The sequence below is a fragment of the Falco naumanni genome, chromosome 3 (genome assembly GCF_017639655.2).
Source record: "Falco naumanni isolate bFalNau1 chromosome 3, bFalNau1.pat, whole genome shotgun sequence".
Classification (NCBI taxonomy): Eukaryota; Metazoa; Chordata; class Aves; order Falconiformes; family Falconidae; genus Falco; species Falco naumanni.
In genome coordinates, this window is record NC_054056.1 from 105,911,829 (window position 1) to 105,929,024 (window position 17,196).

At 44.2% G+C, this 17,196-nt stretch overlaps 1 long non-coding RNA gene across 1 annotated transcript in view; it reads left to right on the forward strand.

Moving 5' to 3' along the window:
- Positions 1-15,265, forward strand: part of LOC121085829 — a 53,784-nt gene extending 38,519 nt beyond the window's left edge. The window contains exons 2-4 of the long non-coding RNA XR_005827202.1: positions 5,157-5,311; positions 11,364-11,445; positions 14,531-15,265. This is a non-coding gene — a long non-coding RNA (uncharacterized LOC121085829). The remainder of the gene's footprint in view (positions 1-5,156; positions 5,312-11,363; positions 11,446-14,530) is intronic.
- Positions 15,266-17,196: the final 1,931 nt, after the last annotated feature.

Sequence of the window (17,196 nt, forward strand, 5' to 3'; positions counted from 1 at the left end):
CCCTGATTCTGCAAAGCAGATCTTTAGTTTTACACCTTTGCTCCCATCCCGTTGAATTCAACCTTTGTGGTTTACTGTTGAGCTGAGGCCATGTTTCTGGATCTCTTTCTCACCTTAGCTTCAAAAATAATTCTGGCTTTGTCTAGAGCGCAGCTGTGGGTATCTGCAGAGACACTCAAGTTGTCTTTAATAGGGCTAGCACAGGCACAGGCAGGAATTAGCATATTTCAGCATAAGCTGAAACATTGATACCTGAACTAATAGCTAAAATTAGTTCTAACTCTGTGTATGCTATAAACATGTTACTGACAGATCTAACTGATAAAGCACATTATCCTCTTAGCTAATTTTTGAACTTACATTAATCAAAATCCTTTTTGAAAATGCATATAATGACTGGCCCTTATATTCCAGCAAAATTCTCAGTAATGCTGTACATAATACTAAAATATTTTCTGAGTGCTACTTTGTGTATTCTTAGTAAAGATGGAGACAAATCTAGGCCATTTAAATGCATGTTCTTTAGTAAGATTCAGCTTTCTGCAATTGTATGAAAAATCTTCAGATGACTGTGAAAGTATTGTTTGCTTATCTAGCACAGAAGACAAGTTACAAGATAAACATCCTTCATTACTCTTCATTGCAACCTCCATACATGGGGATTTTAACAGTTTGTTATCATACATTGAAAACTGAGATCTATAATAACAGTTTTTAGAGATTTTTTTTAACCTTTAACAAAACCACAAATATTAATTTTCTTTTAAATCCCTAAATCATCCAAATTTTATGTGCTGCATGAACTATGCCTATAGGCTAGGTACTCTATGTAATATTGGGTACATTTCATGCAGCTGGTAAAAATAGTAATCACCTTATCACAGTATTGTAGAGCTGTCAAACATTAACTTCACAAGTTTAATGAAAAACAAATCCAAACGATAGGGATAACTTACAAGGACTATTGATGATGAAACATCCTTACTCACCATTTTAACACCATTTCAGTATTAATATACTGCAGGTTGATTACTGTTATTCTTGGAATTAAATGTTCTTTGTTATATTAAAATAAATGAATAAGCATTGATTTCACTGTTGCGCTTACAGCCTTAATTCTCTGATGTCTGATATAGAGTCTGAAACTTTTAGCTAAAACTTCTCAAACCTTCTCTTTATATGGCAAAAAGCCTTTATGGATTCTCATGTAATTCAGTATCCCATTCAGACTTCTGATGACTGTGTTGGTAGATTTAGATCTGCCACTGGCGATCTGGGGTGCAGTTTTATGTTCAATTTAATCTGATGTAACCTACTTTCCCCTCTCTTCCCCCACTCACATATTCCTGCCCCTCCCTCACATAGCGTCTGCAGATCATGCGAATGTGCATGAGTTGACGCAGAAACTAACCACATACAAGAAAAAAAAAATATTTGTTTTCTGCTGGTTTAGCAAACAAACTTGTTTCTTTGAGATGATTTTTAGATCTCATGTGAGGGGTGGCTGGGGGTGGTAATGGGCTAGACCCAGGCATCTTCTTTTGGTGGCTGCCTGCTGTGACATTGGGGTAAGTGTAATGTAATGTTGCATCTCTGTGTATTTAACTTTTTTTATCATCTCTGCCTTCCCAGTTTGCTCCTTTATTATACCCGCCACAGGATACGAGGCACAAAGGATGTCAAAAAGGACAAAAAAACCTAGAAGTGATGCTGAAATACTAAATGAAGGGAACCAAGCATCCTCTGTTTCTCATACACATCCGTGCTAGAAGCTGCAAGAAAGCCTGTCCCCTTTGCCACCATAGTGATAAGGAGAGGATGCTAGAGGAAGAAATGAGATTTGAAATCTTGAAACCTACACACACATTACTCTTTCCACTGACTGGACTCCAAGGTTGTTGCTCACGAAGAGGGAGACCTGATATGAGGCCATGGCCAGCCTTTCAGATACCTTTAGTCAACATTAGTGTAGTAAACATATGCTTTAAGCGTGCAGATATGCAGATATTAGGTGGCCTTTAACCAGGATGAGGATTGGTGATAAACAAATATCCTAAGGTTGCTAAGGATTTTAAATGTAGGAGGTTTGAAAAGACTTATTTCCTATTTTCTTTATTCATACTGAAAGCAAGTGAAATGCATGCTCAGACCACATGAAAACTTTAAAGAAAAAAATGGAATTCATAACTGTTAAAGCCATCGTCTGGCAAAGAAATCGTTAACTCAAGAGTCTGAAAAGATAACAAATATCTGCTGAGATTCATTAACTAGGAATTTTTTATTCACTGCTGCATAGCTCCGATTGTTTTTTAAATGGGCTTGGTATTGAAGAGGACATCTGTCTACTCCCAGATATCTGTTCTAATGGCAGGAGTTTCATGATGTATTCAGAGCCCCCTGGCTGTACTTCCAGAAGTCTTTTCTCTGGGAAGCAGGTCTAGGTTTTGTCCCAAAAGCACTGGCAGACCAAGACCTGGAGCAAATAATACTTAGGTCCTCGGAATAATTTATGTAAATAATTCTCATGGGCTTTCATTTACCTTTTGCTCTCCTGCATGTCTGCCTTTGAAAGTGGCTCATCTTCCAGGAATCCTTTACAATTTACTGTTTTCTGGAAGTGAAGGCCTTTGCAGGCATCTCCTCTTAATGAACTGACAGTAGTTACTTACAAACCTCTAGGCCCACACTAGTGACTGTTTCTTAATCCTTCCTGCAGGCCTGTTCCAGTTGCAATGTAATTTTTTTAGCTGCTTGCTTCATTTAATTTGCCTCTTTGTTCCCATTTGCTGAGTTATTTAATCAAATATGTGCTGCTGAAAAGCATCAGAAATGTGAGCTATTTTGATAAAAATCAAACTTTGTGTTTCATTTATGTGCTGGGGCTGTGTGTGAGGTTTTAGGTTGCTTTGTGTTTGGGTTTTTGTTTTTTTTTCTTTTTCCCCTCACCATGTTTGGTTTCCCATTCACAGGAAACCCAAAGAGCATTCACACATAAATTAAACCCTCACTAGAGAACAAGAGTTATTTTCCTCCCACTTTCTAATAGAAAACCAGGAGGAATGCCCACTCCAGTGTATGCAATTTCATACACTGTGTCAATGAGCAGTTGAAAAGAGTTCTTGTAAGATTTGTAGGACACATGCAACCTACACTTACTTTCCACCCAACACATGAAATCCAACCTGACAGCTTTGAGTTACACACAGCCACTAGAAGAAACATCTCTGTGGGAAAATACACACATGAAACCCACTTGAAAAATAAAGTTGGCAATAATCAATTACCTATAAGCCCAGCTCTGCAAAGCTTACTTGTGGGATTAATTCTTTACATGATACTTTTTAGCACCCAAGTGCTTTATAAAGGGTAGCTCAGTCATCCTCATGTTTTGCAGAAACTTAGGCACACAGTGATATTATCTGCCCGAGGCCACAGAGAAAGTCAATAGTGGAGACAGGATTTGACCCTGGTATTCCCAGCACTTGAGTCTGGGTTTTCCTTTGGAGGCATCAAGTGCCTAGAAGCTTACAAGGTCAGACTCCTTGCTTGCTCTAAGTCTTTATAGGCTCCTCGGGAAGAAACACAGGAAAAATGGTCAGCTACAGGTAGATATTCACTTCACAGGCTTTGACCAAGAAGACTTCTGTCAAAACTTGTGTAGCCTTTTTTCTGCTTGATGAATGCTTGCAGGGAGCCCAGGCTTCCAGATAATACAGTCCTAGAGCACACATCTCATGCAGAAAGTCCAAAGGGCTGTGCTTTCTAGAGCTTAGAGAGTCTTTGGCACCACGTCACCACAGATGTAGTGAAATGGAGCTGGTGTACCACCAGGTCTTGGAGCTACTGCTCATCCCATCACTATGCTCTTGGGAGTCTGGAAAATCTGACCATGTCAGCTTATGCTGGAGCATTGACACTTCCAGCCTTCTCTCCCAGGCTCTCAGAAGTCAGCAGCTGCTCTTCTTCAACAATGAGAGTCTGGATTTGGTCAGGCTTTCAAAGATCATAGAATTTCTATATGCAGAAGCACCGGAACCCACTATAGATAGTGAGGAATACTCAAACATTTGCTTGTTTTAGTGTTTCCTCTTTTTCCCCCCTCATTTCTGTGCCCCAAGGAAATCTTTTAGGTTTCTACTTCTCTTTTGAAATGGAACATTCTAATTTTTTCCCCTAACTTTTGAGATTTCCCCAGATTTTGATTAGGTCTTAGCTCATTGTAACTGTACCACTGGACTCTGACTAGCTAAGCTACTAACATTCCTGTTCTTACTGTTATTTTACTCATACCCATTTGGAAACTGTCCCAGTGGGCAGTCCATGAGGGAGACCTCTGATGCTAATCACTGAAGTGAAGACCAGGTCAAGCTACTGCTTTAATGAGTTTCCACAGAGTTTCCATGTCGCTAAACACAGAAGTGAGCTGCCAGCATCCTTCCAGCTACAGCAGTTGCTGGCTGCAAATATCTGGTTTAACTCATGAATGCCCTCTGCCTGTTTGTCATTAACCATCTGCCAAAGACAGCCTTCAACAAGAACTGCTGCTGGAAGGGTCTATAGGAAAGGTGTTGTCTAGTTTGTACCAGGTTACTCAAAACAGTCCACGTACTTGGTTTGAAACAGACCTGCTGATGGTCCTAAACTGGAGGAGGGCGAACCAACATGAACCAACACATAGCGCTGGAGTTGAGGGATGGTTACCTGCAGCTCTTGAGCAAGGGCAATCAGCAGGGCCAGAGCCAGATCTGGACACAGAATGTGTGGCTATGTCAGGGAGCTCACTGGCAGTCTTGGCTACCTTGGTTTTCTTGCCACTGTGCAGGACAGTGGACTTAAGCCACAAGAAATCTGTTGAGAGGGGGAACAGTATGGACACAAACTTCACACTTCACTGCCCGCACAGTAAAATTTTCATTAAAAATTATGCTTGTGTATTTACATTCATAGAACTCCCCATATGAATGCAGAATGAGGCCACAAACACATCCCAGACCTTTGTCATGGTGGCTGGTAATATGATGAGAAATATCATGAAAAACTCAGGTGATGCCTGCCTGATTTTGCTTGGCTGGTGAGAAAGACTAGACAGCAAAAACGAAGTTTCCCTGGTCCTAGCTATGTTCTCAAAGAAGTTGTAAATAATTACCTTCCTCCAGATGCAGTTGAGTGAGCTGAAAATGTTGTCCTGCCCGTCAGGAGGTTACTGATGCAGCAGCAGAGCATCTCATGTCCGTTTTCCCCTGCTCCATGCTCCAGCCCACTGCAGGAGTGATTGCAGGTGTTTTTTCCTGAAGAGGATTAAGCAGCACAGGTAAGCGCACAAAGCATTCTGCCAGCAGAGCTGCTGGCCGGGAATGTGTTGTGTAAAGGCAATGACATTTCAACGGTATCTTATGGTGTTGTAGCTGTTTAGCTGATCCCACCTCAGCCTAAAGTTTTTTTGTAATACCAGTTATACCACACCAGTGATCAGCCACTCTCCTTCACTGTGAAACCAGCAGCAGCAGGATCCCACCAACAACCCTCCTGCTGGCTGACGAGTGGGTCATACCCAGCATAATTCATACCAGTGCAGGTTCGTTTCAGCAGCACAATTTTATTCAGGAACATGGGGGTTTTGCACATGTAAGCCAACAGCTGTACTTGATAATCTTTGTAGCCCAGGTTGGGCCCAGAGTATATGCTAATTTGCCCTAGGAAATAAAAATGTAGTTTAGAATGGCTTTTCAAAAGCAGTACTACTTCCACACCCACGCACACACACACACACACCCCCAAACCTTCCCCATCATAGTAATGTGAAACACATTGCAGCCCAATTTCTTACACTTGTACATACTGAGAGTAGCACCTTTGGGGCCACTGACAAGTATGAGGAGGGCTCTTTGTAAAGTGGTTATTTTTGCAGTACAGACCAAAACATTTCCCATATTGCCCTTATTGAAAAAATACTCTCAACTTTGTTTGAGGGTAACGCTTGCCCATGACAGAGTGGGGGCTGCAAGGGGGTGGAAGCAGGGCAGCGGTGGAGGTTGCTGCTCCCTGAGGCTAGCGATGTGACAGGGGATGGGGTGCCGTCACAGCTTCTTGCTGCCACAGCCACCTACATGTGAACGCTTTCCCCTGAGCATGGCTCTAGGCAAAGCCACCGTGCCTGTGCAGCACCACCAGCAGCCAGGGTGCTTCATGCTCTGGAGATGTGGGCAGAGGCTCCTTGGGGTGCAAAGAAGCACATTACACTTCAAGCTTTTCTATTTGAAGCTTTGTCAAGTACTCGATGCTTATCAGGTTTTCATTGCAGCATGGGGTGTCAGCCACTTCTTCTGGAGACACTTTAAAGTATTATCTCCAGGATCTGATCTCACTCTCTCAAGATCTGGCCAAGATTGCTTTTGCTTTCACTGCAGGGGTGAAAGAACTGCATAGTGTCAAGGGTCTCCTCTTCACCTTATCAGTCCCTCCCACTCCCTCTTAAAATGTGTCTGCAAACTTTTTTTTATGAGCAGCCAGCTGGAGTGGAGGAATCCCCATGCAGGGACTTCTTTCTGCCTGTCCAATTGAGACAGAGGCTTAAACCTCTGACTTGTCCTAATTCTCTGCCACTTTCACTCACTGAGAACAGGAACCACTAGATCTGATCTGTGCTTTTGCACAGTGCCCATCCCTGTGGCATCTGAGCTTCCTTTCACTTCCACCTCCTCTAAGATTCCTGCTGGGTTAGTGCTCAGAGGCAACGGTGAGTCATATTCCCTATCAGACACAAAATGGGAGAAGAGCTGTTTATAAAACATCATTTTTATGTGTCACATGAACACTGTGTTGCATATCTCCAAATTATTGTACAGTGGTTGGATATCGATTCTGCTGTTTGAATTTAAATGTCTGCTCTTCTCAGAAGGTCTGCTGACAGAATTTGACAGAAAATGATTACTTAGCTATGGAATTTTTTTTGTTGTAACTAACCCACAGAATTTAATAAAATAGTGAGAACTGATTTCACAAGACGGTTCTAGAACCTGAAAATGGGAGGAGAAATCTTCCCTTAGTAACTTGTATAGGATGCAGATAACTTCTGGATTAGCCTGTTAAATTTGATTTAGGTCCTGATTCAGCAGAGCGTTTTAGTACTGCTTACGTTGCTGAAATGAACAGAGATGGATCTGAACACAGGCTTAGAGATCATTACATGTTGGTGGATGAGATTTTTAAAGTTATTTAAATGCTTAGCTCACTAAGCATCTTTAAAAATCTGTCTTTAAATACCTTGCTGAATTAGGGCCCTAATTCCCATTAAATTTTCTGTGGGCTGGATTCTCCAGTTTGCCAAGTTCATTTGTTCCCTTTAGACTTCCTCATGAGGTTTCCCTTGATCAGCTAATGTGTGTTGAAATAGACCTCGTTCTGTCTGCAGTTGGCATTTAAAATTCATTCATTAAACACGTTGGCTAATGCGTTATTAAAGAAACACCTTTTATCCTTCTGTAATCATACTCTTGGTACATCTCTCATGATGCAATAGGTGCTGGGTGCATTTCAAAGGTACACAATTGTGTCTCACAGCATCATGATGTAACAGGCTTCCCAGGTATCATCTTTCCACGCATGAGACGGGGCTGGGATGGTTTATGGCATGAGAGCATATTTGATATGTTGGCACCGGGTGGAGGAGGAGGTTGATGGCAATGTTGCTGGGAAATCATGCTTGGTTATGGTCCGGTGCTCTTTCCAAAACAGCCACCCCACTGCTGGGGACATCACATAGAACAAGTTGACCAGGTACTTGTGTCTTATGGGCTTACAAGGCTGTGAAAGCCTGAGACACAGACCTAAGGGGTAAAGGGAGTGTGGGGACAGCGATGGTCTCTGCGCAGTGCCTGAAGCAGCAGCTCGTCACTGGGACACCAGAAGGTCGGGTGACCCTTGTCTAGAACAGAGGGAAGTGTGCTGTCAGGCCTGGGTGACACCAGAGAGCACACCCATCACCCTGCAGTGCCAACAGGGTGACACAGCCTGTGTGTCCCCCTTGGGAAATTGCTGCCTGTTAATCTCACCCCTCGGTGCCTACGCCTTATTGCTGAGCTTCGGGAGGAATGTAAGTGCTTCATTGACCACAGGGTTGAATTTCACCCGGATTAAATCCCTTTGAAAAACTAAACTGGCTTGCTGATGAGCTACACAGAAATACTTCCTGTCTATTGCATTACCATCTCTGGGTTTCACCCTTTCTGAAACACAAAGCGGTCATGGAGGGATTTCAGACCTTGTGGTAGATGGTAGTGAAAGAAACATTATCCTCCTGCAACACAGGAACGGCTCAGTTGATTTAAGTCAGGTTTGGCTGAAAGAATCTCCATCAGCTTTAACCTCTCATGCAAAAACCTAGCATAAACATGATTGAACATGTTTGAAACTAGAGGAAAGCAGATCTGTGAGAGAAATCTTCATTAGAGCCGCAACTGCACAGAATCTACCACCTCTCCGCGTTTGTGCCATTTATCAGTATTTAATACAAATATATACATTGGAGCAAAAGGGAAGAAGAGAACCCCACAGGACGTGACTTCCAATTAGCAGGGGGTCACATCCCCTGCTGTGATTTGCTATTGGAAAAACATGCAAAAGATAATTGAACATTACACTCTCATCTCCCCCTGCTGCTGGCAGCATTACGAGGAGGGCTGCTCCGGACCCCTTGGGGAGATGGGGAGAAGGGATCAGGCAATTACATGCAGCGCCACATAATAACAGTGATTCATAACCTCATGGCACTAAACTCACTGGGCCAGATCTTTAGCTAGTGCCCGCTGGTGTAGCTTCATTGACTTCAGGAGGGAGATGCTGATTTACGTCAGCTGCAGATCTGGCCCATTTACTTTTTCTCTTTAAGAAAGCGATAAACTATATAGAGGGAGAGCAGGATGTGCAGTGCTCCACACGGCAGCCTGATGGGTTTCTGCAGAGGAATGCTAAATAGCTGAGACAGACTGACCGCTTTTGCTAAGTAAGATCAGGTTATAGTACCCCTTGTGCCTCCACAAGGTGGCTTAAACGGTGAAATTTGCTATTTTGGACTTGGGATACTCAAAGAAGCCGGAGTGATCTTAGTTACAGTTAAGCACCACAGAGCAGTCAAGGAGAAATCACTTTCTGCACAGCTTTAGGAATGGGTTCTTGCTACCAGCATCATCATCTGGAGGTGCTGGCATCCCTAATATTAGAGAAAGTTTCCTTAGTCTGATCATTTTCTTATCCTGATTTGCCTTGGTGTGAGTTGGTTTAAGGGAAGTAGTACAACCTAGGGATTAGGGGTCCTCCTGTCCCAGTCCAGTTCGAGCACTGACTTCCAATGTGACCTTGAGCAAGTCCCTCCATGGTCCTGTGTGTCTGACTCTTTTCCTTGGCTCCTGAGAAGATTTTCTTTCTTTTATGTGGTTGCCTGGGAATTCTCCAGCTTCCTAGGAAGAACAGGCAGCCCCTCTCTGAGACCCAGGCCAGGTACAGCTGTCCCTCCTTTTGGGCTGAGACCACACACAACTCAGCCCAGCCCTGAGGCAGAAGAATTAGCAGGAGGGTCTCGACACTCCTGGGGTACAGAGGTCTGGGACGGGCTGGGGTCTATGCAGCTGTGCCAGGAACAGGGCTGCTGTAGGAAGAAGGCAGCTTGTGATGAGAGCACCAGGGCCCTGGGATCCACGGCCTTTACTCACTCTGTTTGGCACAGGCTGGAGCGAGGAATTTTTAATGACAGGATTTGAAAATGTTAGCAGATTGTACATAGCTCGTGCCTGCTTTCACTAGCCGAACCAGCCTGTAATTTAATTGCATGCGTGGCTTACAGCTAACGTAGGCATGCCTGCCTGTTGCATGCCTCTCAGCCCGGTGCGGGAGGGTGGGCTGGCCCTGGGAGAGGGCGCTGGGAAGCCCTGCCGATCTGTGCCGAGCCACGCATGGCTGCCAGGGCCCAGATTCACCAGTGGGGATTGCATTCAAGGGCACAATTGCTTCCTCCCTTTGACCAGGCTTGATGTGGTTGCAGGAATACATAACCAGCGTGTCCGCTCAACTCTTTTCCTTTTTATGTGGCTTCCTGTTCTAGTCCCTCTGTATTGCAATGCTGTAAGCTCCTTGAGGCAGGGACCATGGCTATATGTACCTTTGCTAAATGCTAATGCACTCGTGTTGCTGCCTGAGTGAGCAAGATTGCCGTAGTGTGAGCTGGCTTCAAAACTCGGTGCTGAGCTCTGTCTCACTTTCTCAAAAACTCAGGTGGTGCTGGGGTTGAAGTTGCCTGTACTGGTGAATTGGAGTGAAATATGCTGATGCTCTGTACTGCAACAGCACCTGAAGGGCTAAAAGCAGGAAGAACAGAACTCGGCTTTGTCAGCTCTGCACTTATGAATCATTTTTTAATCCTTAATAAAACTTCTATTGGCTTAGAAATCTTGGTACTTTAAAATAACTAATGTCAGGTTGTTTCGGTTGCTGCCCCTTCACATCCATGCCTTTAGGCATTCATTCCTTGTCTTTGCCGCCCTGTATGCTGCAATCTCCTGACCATGAAACTTTAGGCTTTATTTTAACAAAGAGCAAGATTATCCACAATCCCATGACTCCAGGACCTGTGTGATCAAGAAAAAAGCATACGCCACACCACAAAAAAGCCCTGTGCTTGTCACATTAGCATTTGCTGCTGTTAGAGAAGGCCTAGGGAAGAACTAGACCCAGGGTAGGGATGGATCCTGGCAAATGGTGGTTCCAAGATTTTTATTAGTGTCCTATAGTAGGTGCCTCAAAATTAAGCTTCTTAGTGCCATTTTGAAGCATAGAAGTGCTATTATTTCCATTTCACAGCTGGGGAACTGGGACACAGACACAGCTAACAGCTTGCCCAAAGTCGCTCAGGCAGTCTACAAAAGAGAGGAAAAAACAAAACAAAACAAAACAAAACATGTCTAAATCCTGGGTCAGGGTCCTCATCAGTGAGCAATGAACTGGAGAAGGTGAGTACCACCGGGTTAGCCTCTGCAGGCTGAGTTAGGGTTCAGTGTAAGGAAGCAGCCAAATGTGTGGCTGTCTATCTGGAGGGTATTTGCACTAATAAAACTGCTGAGTCTGGAAAGTTGAGCATTTTCCCGTGTGATTGCTGGTGTTTCATTTTCTGGTCGTGGTGGGAACAGCCTTTCTGGTTCTTAATGGAATTAGTAAAACATCCAAACATTTCATAACTTTAATGGCTGTAGAAGTGGGAGAAACTCCAGCTGGTAGGAATAGAGATGGCTCCTGGTTTTCCAAGTCAGTTTGCCCTTTCTTTTGTGAGCTGCTTTATTTTATTTTAGTAACCTGCTGTCTTCTTTCTGTTTAAGTCTCGACGGAAAAGAAGGAGAGAGCAGGTAAACAGAGGTGCAAAGTCATCATCTCTAAGAAACACCCAAGAAATAAGCAGAGGTAAGGCAATTTGCAACGTCACAGTCTCCCGGGACAGGGCTTTGCTTAAAGTTGACCTGTGTTGAATCTTCCCTTTGTGCTTTCCTGCAGCCAGTAAAGACACGGAGTCCAGGCTCTCAGCCCAACTGCAGCTTGTTCCTGCCTCCTTATCTCCATCTGTTACCCCTTCCCTTATTCTTGCTTGGCCAGTTACTCGCAGATCTCTGGCCTGAATAAAGGACAGCCCCTCCCCAGCTCTTTGTGGAGGGGAATATCTCCTTCTACACACACTTCCCTTTGAAGAAAACACTAAGTTTTAAAATTACCTGGCACATGCACACAGTAAGGCTCCTCTCCTGCAGAATGAGCACCCAGATCAACATGTGCCTGATTTTTTTCTCTCCCAGCATTGCACATGCATTAAATATGCCCATAAGAAACACACACCCACTGCATCTGTGTCTGTGCACACAGGTTGGATGAGTATCCTTCTATTTGTTTGAATCATGGAAAATTCACATTTTATTGTTTTGTGAAAATACATTTCCTATGTCCTTTTATGCAGCCAATAAACAACTAGTTAGTGAATCCATGGGCTAGTGAAAGATGGGGAGTTGTAGTGACTAGGCATCAAGCAGGAATTTAGGAATGCTGTGCTCTGTGTTAGCTCCCACACTGAGTCATCTGCATCCTCTTTGGTAAATCACATGGAGGACTGAAAAGAGATGCTCCAAATCACCTGTAAATGCAGTATGTTCCCCAATGCATCCCCCTCCCATTCACATAGCTCCTTCACACTCTGTCTGCAAGAGGCCTGTATGACAAAGCCTGTATTTTGGGTTCCCAAAATCCTGCATAGGGATACTTTGATCCTGCCTGAGGCAATGCTTGCAGGCACCCCCTGTGGGAGACAGGCAAGCTTGGTCTCGGGGGACGGTTTCAGCCACCTTTAGCAGACCAGTGCAAACATAGCCATTAAGTTCTCCTATTTGTAAAACAGGAATAACATCTCTTAAAAGCATCGCGACACTTTTTTGCTAAGTGTTTACATGTTCTTGGTGTATCTCGCTCTGGAAAGAGCTCCATGGAACGTTTTGGAAGGGGAGAGGATTGCTGTACAGTATAACAGAGTGTGACAATGGGTAGCAGAAATGGGCTCTGAGTATTTGCAAAGTGCCTTGGGAGCCTGTGATGAAAGGAGAGATGGAAGTGCAAAGTATTATTATTCTAATGACACCCGCCTCTCGCTGAGCTGTGCCTTGTGGAAGTGTGTGAACTTTGGAGCATGCCCTGATGAATGTGAACCATGACAGCTCTCAGGAGATGTAGGGGATGCTGGCAACAGTTTAATCAATTATGACAGCAATGGTAAGATCTGTCCAGATTAGAGCACTTCAAAAACTACAAAGCCTCAGGCTTCTCTGTCTAGGTTTTTTCGAGAGTGGGACAATGAAGGAAATGGATTGATTGGGGTCCTTTGAAATGTAGTAATACATCTGCTGGCTTAAATGCAAGACCAGCCAGATAGTGTTTTATCATCTGAAGACACAGGATGGTACAGGAGGTAGTGCTGTGAGTTTTACAGTTATGCCTGCCTGCAAATGGGCTAGATATGATGTTTCCCTGGAAGAAGGGTGGGTTATCTTGAACGTGTTATTGTAAAATAAGACAGGGATGAAGGAAAACAAAAGGAAAACATCACACAGAAAAGATCTTTTGGGGAATGGGTAACTGCAGAAACATCAGATCAAAGGAAGACATTTTCTGTTAGGAATCAAATTATCCTGTTCCTGTCCAAGTCAGATGGACCCATTTGAGGAACAGATAGGCAAGATAAAGCCTTAGCCAGAGTGATTTTATCTCACTCTCAAGTGTGTGTGCACGTGTGAATCTCAAATAAACACAGCATCAGAACACAGAGTTATGGAGCACAATGAATTACATGAGCATGCACGTGTTTTTGCAAAAGAAACAAACAAACTAAAACAGGTAAGGCCTGAAATTGCCAAATCAGCAAATAAGAATGAACACATCACTATCGCAACAGTATTTCCTAAATATTGTCCTCAAAAGCAAGTCACAGACTGCACAGGGTATTCAGATAGGTGGCCATTTCAGGGTACGTTAAGCTGATCAAGTCATCGGAAGCGACTGATCCTTTTAAAGGGGTTCACAGGTAGCTGCTCGAAGAGCCACCCAGACATTGCACGGAGCTTCTTGTTTCACGCTGGCAGTAGTGGCTGTGTGCAGGGATGTGTCCTACGCAGCGGCTCTGCTGCACAAGGATGAGCCAAACCCTGGGCCCCCCTTGCCCCCAGTGCCCAACCCTATTTTCTGTAACTGCTCCTGACCATTAGTATCGCTCCCTGCTGCCAGTGCACGGCATGGCCTGGTTCTTAGCAATAGGAAATGTGAATCAGATGTGCAGGATTGGTCCCTAGCCATGCAGCATGTTGCCACTATTTGCCCGGTGGCCTGGCTGTGCCCCTTACGTCTTCAGTGATGCGTGGCAGCTTGTTTGCACTGCAGTGACTCCCTCTCTGCTGGTGTCACCCACAGCATTGCTCCATCACTGCCTGATGTGGCAGAGACGGGGACAGAAGTCAAGCATGCAGGTCTCACGCCTGGTGTGTGAAGCCTGGCAGGTCTTACGCAGTCAGGTTACAAGAGCGAGAGCTGGAAATAACCTTGTAGCTGTACAATTAAGTGAGCAAACAGGGCTGGGCTTGTTCAGGAAGCAATGCGCTTCGACTTTTGAGGGAAGAGCAGCTTTGCCAAAGCACCTCCACCTGCTCCCTCTGTTCCAGTGTTGATACCTCACCTGAACCCAGAGGATCACAGCAGACCTGTGGTTTTGACAGCCCTGCGTACATTGCAGGAGAGTTCACACAACAAAGACATGATTGCCTGCTACTGTACTGTGCTGGGGTGGATGAAGCAGGGGATTAGCAGTGCAGCCCTGGCTTCAAATGCTGCTTTGGAGGTTGGTAGCAGGCCAGTTTACAGCTTTTCTTCCCTGTGTTAGGTGGGACTCTGGGGGGCAATCGTTTGGGTTTGACTCTCATTGTGCAGCCTCAGTGACATTACAATATTTCTGTTTCCTCAGGAAAATGGGGATCAATAACACTCACTCACTTCAGCAAAGCACCTTGAGGTCAGCCTGTGAGAAATGCTGGAGGAGTGGGGACTATCATGCATTGGTGTGGACTTGCAGCCCACTGCCTACTCCATGGAACCTAAGCCACAGCTGGTGAACACAGCATCAAATGTGATTTCTTTGGCATTCTTCTCTAAAGCATTGCCAGCCTTCCTTCATGTATAATGTTTGCAGTGACCTTCTGTGCTTTGTCTTTGTTCATATACCAGCTCAGACAGGGCTGGTTTTATTATCCAGCAGGGCCCCTGGTGTGAACATGAGCACCTAGAACGGTGCTGATGGTTGGTAGGACATTAGAGTACACCATAGCAGACTCTGATCCATGTACAATAAAGGGACCTAAGTAAAAGTGCTGGGCAGATGGCTGACTGCAAGTGCCTGACTTTGATGTTGCAACAACTTCTCCCTCTTTATGGCATAAAAAGGCACAGTCTGGTAGTCCTAAATACTAGGCAATGAATCACCTACTTAATGACTGTAATAGGCAGCCAGAACACAGTCCACAGCCTTTTGGGGTCTGTCCAGTGTCTACTTGCCTGTCTGTAAGCACACATCTAAAAATAATAATTGACCCCTGATTCACAGGGTCAGTACTTTTACATACCTACATTTTTATGATGAAAAAGGAAAAGTGTTTTCTTCATGGGGTTTAATTTACAAATTAAACTGGAAAATTGTTGAACTGGTGTTACAGGAATAAGCAGGGTGTAATTTAAAAAAGTGAATAATCCTGAAAGTGTGTTTTCTTTGTCTTTTTTTCCCCCAACCTTGCTGTTTTACAGATGTGTAGTCACTTTAAGAAAGTTAATTTGTCACCATTGTGAGAGAGGTTTTCACTGTTCACACAAACACCAGCTGCCACCCAGCTGAGTGTAAAAAAACTTCATTTTCACCGTGAGTAGAGATCTGTCCTGAGGACCCAAGTGAAACATCTTTTGCATCCTGCTCAGTCATTAAAGAAATACAGAGGCCACTATTGCATGTGGTTTATCACCATTCAGGACGGCAGGAGGTTGCCCCACAGACATATCTCCATGGAAAAGCCCGAGGTCTCCTTCCTTATCATCTATTAAAACATGGCATCTTCTCTGCCCTAACATACATGTTTACATCCTAGTTTGGAATCCGGCATCATGACTTCCTAAAGCTTTCTTAAAGTACCTTCTACCATCATTACCTGAGCTGCAGTCTCCTTCCTTGCCTCTGATATGAAGAAATTAGTGATCACCAAGTCTTGCTCCTTCCTGCCACCTTCCCCAGCCATCAGCGAGGTTATGCAGAATGATGGCTTTTCTTCCTCTGCAATTGTGCTTTCCTGGACAGGGCTAAAAAGGCAGTTAGATGGACCTTGCGCCCAGTTTTCCTTCCCATTGATACCATGGAGTGGGGAGTAGGGAAGGAAGCTGCTCTACTTGTTTTGCCATCTTTGCTTTTGCCTGTTGATGGCCACTCTCACTGCCTGAATGCTGAGCTGAGACCATGTTACTGTGTCCTTTCCCCCACCTGACTCACTTCTATCTCTCATTCCACGGTCTGTCTCTCACAGCCATAATTACTTTGCACGTGGCTCTGGAAGCTAGATGGCTTTGGATTTCTCTGGGGTTGTATGATGTTGTGGACAGAGATTTTATTAACTCTCATTGCAAAAATGACTGAGCCAAACCATCCTTTGAGTGTTCACAAACCTGGTTGTAAAGATGCTATAGCCTCCAGAAGTGTGGACACTCCATATTTGCCCAGCAGTACTCCACCATGCTTTCTACCTTTGCTTACCCCCAGGTTTCCACCACTTCCACAAAAAAGAAATAGTTCCACAAAGAACAAGAGGACTGCAGGAGGGTCAGCAAGATCTGATGGGTCTTTTGAAGCCCGCCTTGCCTGTATCAGCATAAAAAAGGTATCTGTATTAGCGTAAAAAAGGTATCCCATCAGCTCAAAAGGGTTTGAAACACCAGGTCTGACCTCCCAGAGTTGCAGTTGCAATGGAAATGGTGGGCTGAGGATGGCATTCGGAGTGGTTCAGGCAGGTCTGTGAGGTGAAAGGTGGTCTTTGTTTAAGAGCACTAAGTCCCTCCACAGACACAACCTGACTATTTATTTGTTTGTTTCCTGGTGAGATCTTTGGAAGATAGTTTTTTCATTAAAATGATTCATAGTCTTGTAGATATGGAGCTTTCATGAACAAGAAAGCTGTTTTTTTTTCCAGCCAGTGATATGCTAAGTTCTTCCACAAGAGGTGACAAAACCCAGAAACTTTTGAGGGAAATTTTACTCCGTAAAAAAAATAAAATAAATATCTCTATCTTTGTCTGCTGAAGACAAGACTCACAAAAAAGCAGAGAACAGTACAGCTGCAGGTTCCTAGGAAACAAAAAAATACCTTTATCTTGCCAGTGCCTACTGGGGAATCTGGCATCTTTCACCAGGCTGAGATATATGAAGGGCATCAGAGTCAGTAGCCCACAAAGAATACACAGGGGCACTAGCTTTAAATGTACCTGCAGAAGGAAGGATTAAACTTGGCTTGTATGATTAATCTAAAAGACTTCTGATGGCTTAGTACCCTTCTGACACAATCTAGTCACATTTATTTAGATCTGACTCAGATGTGTGAC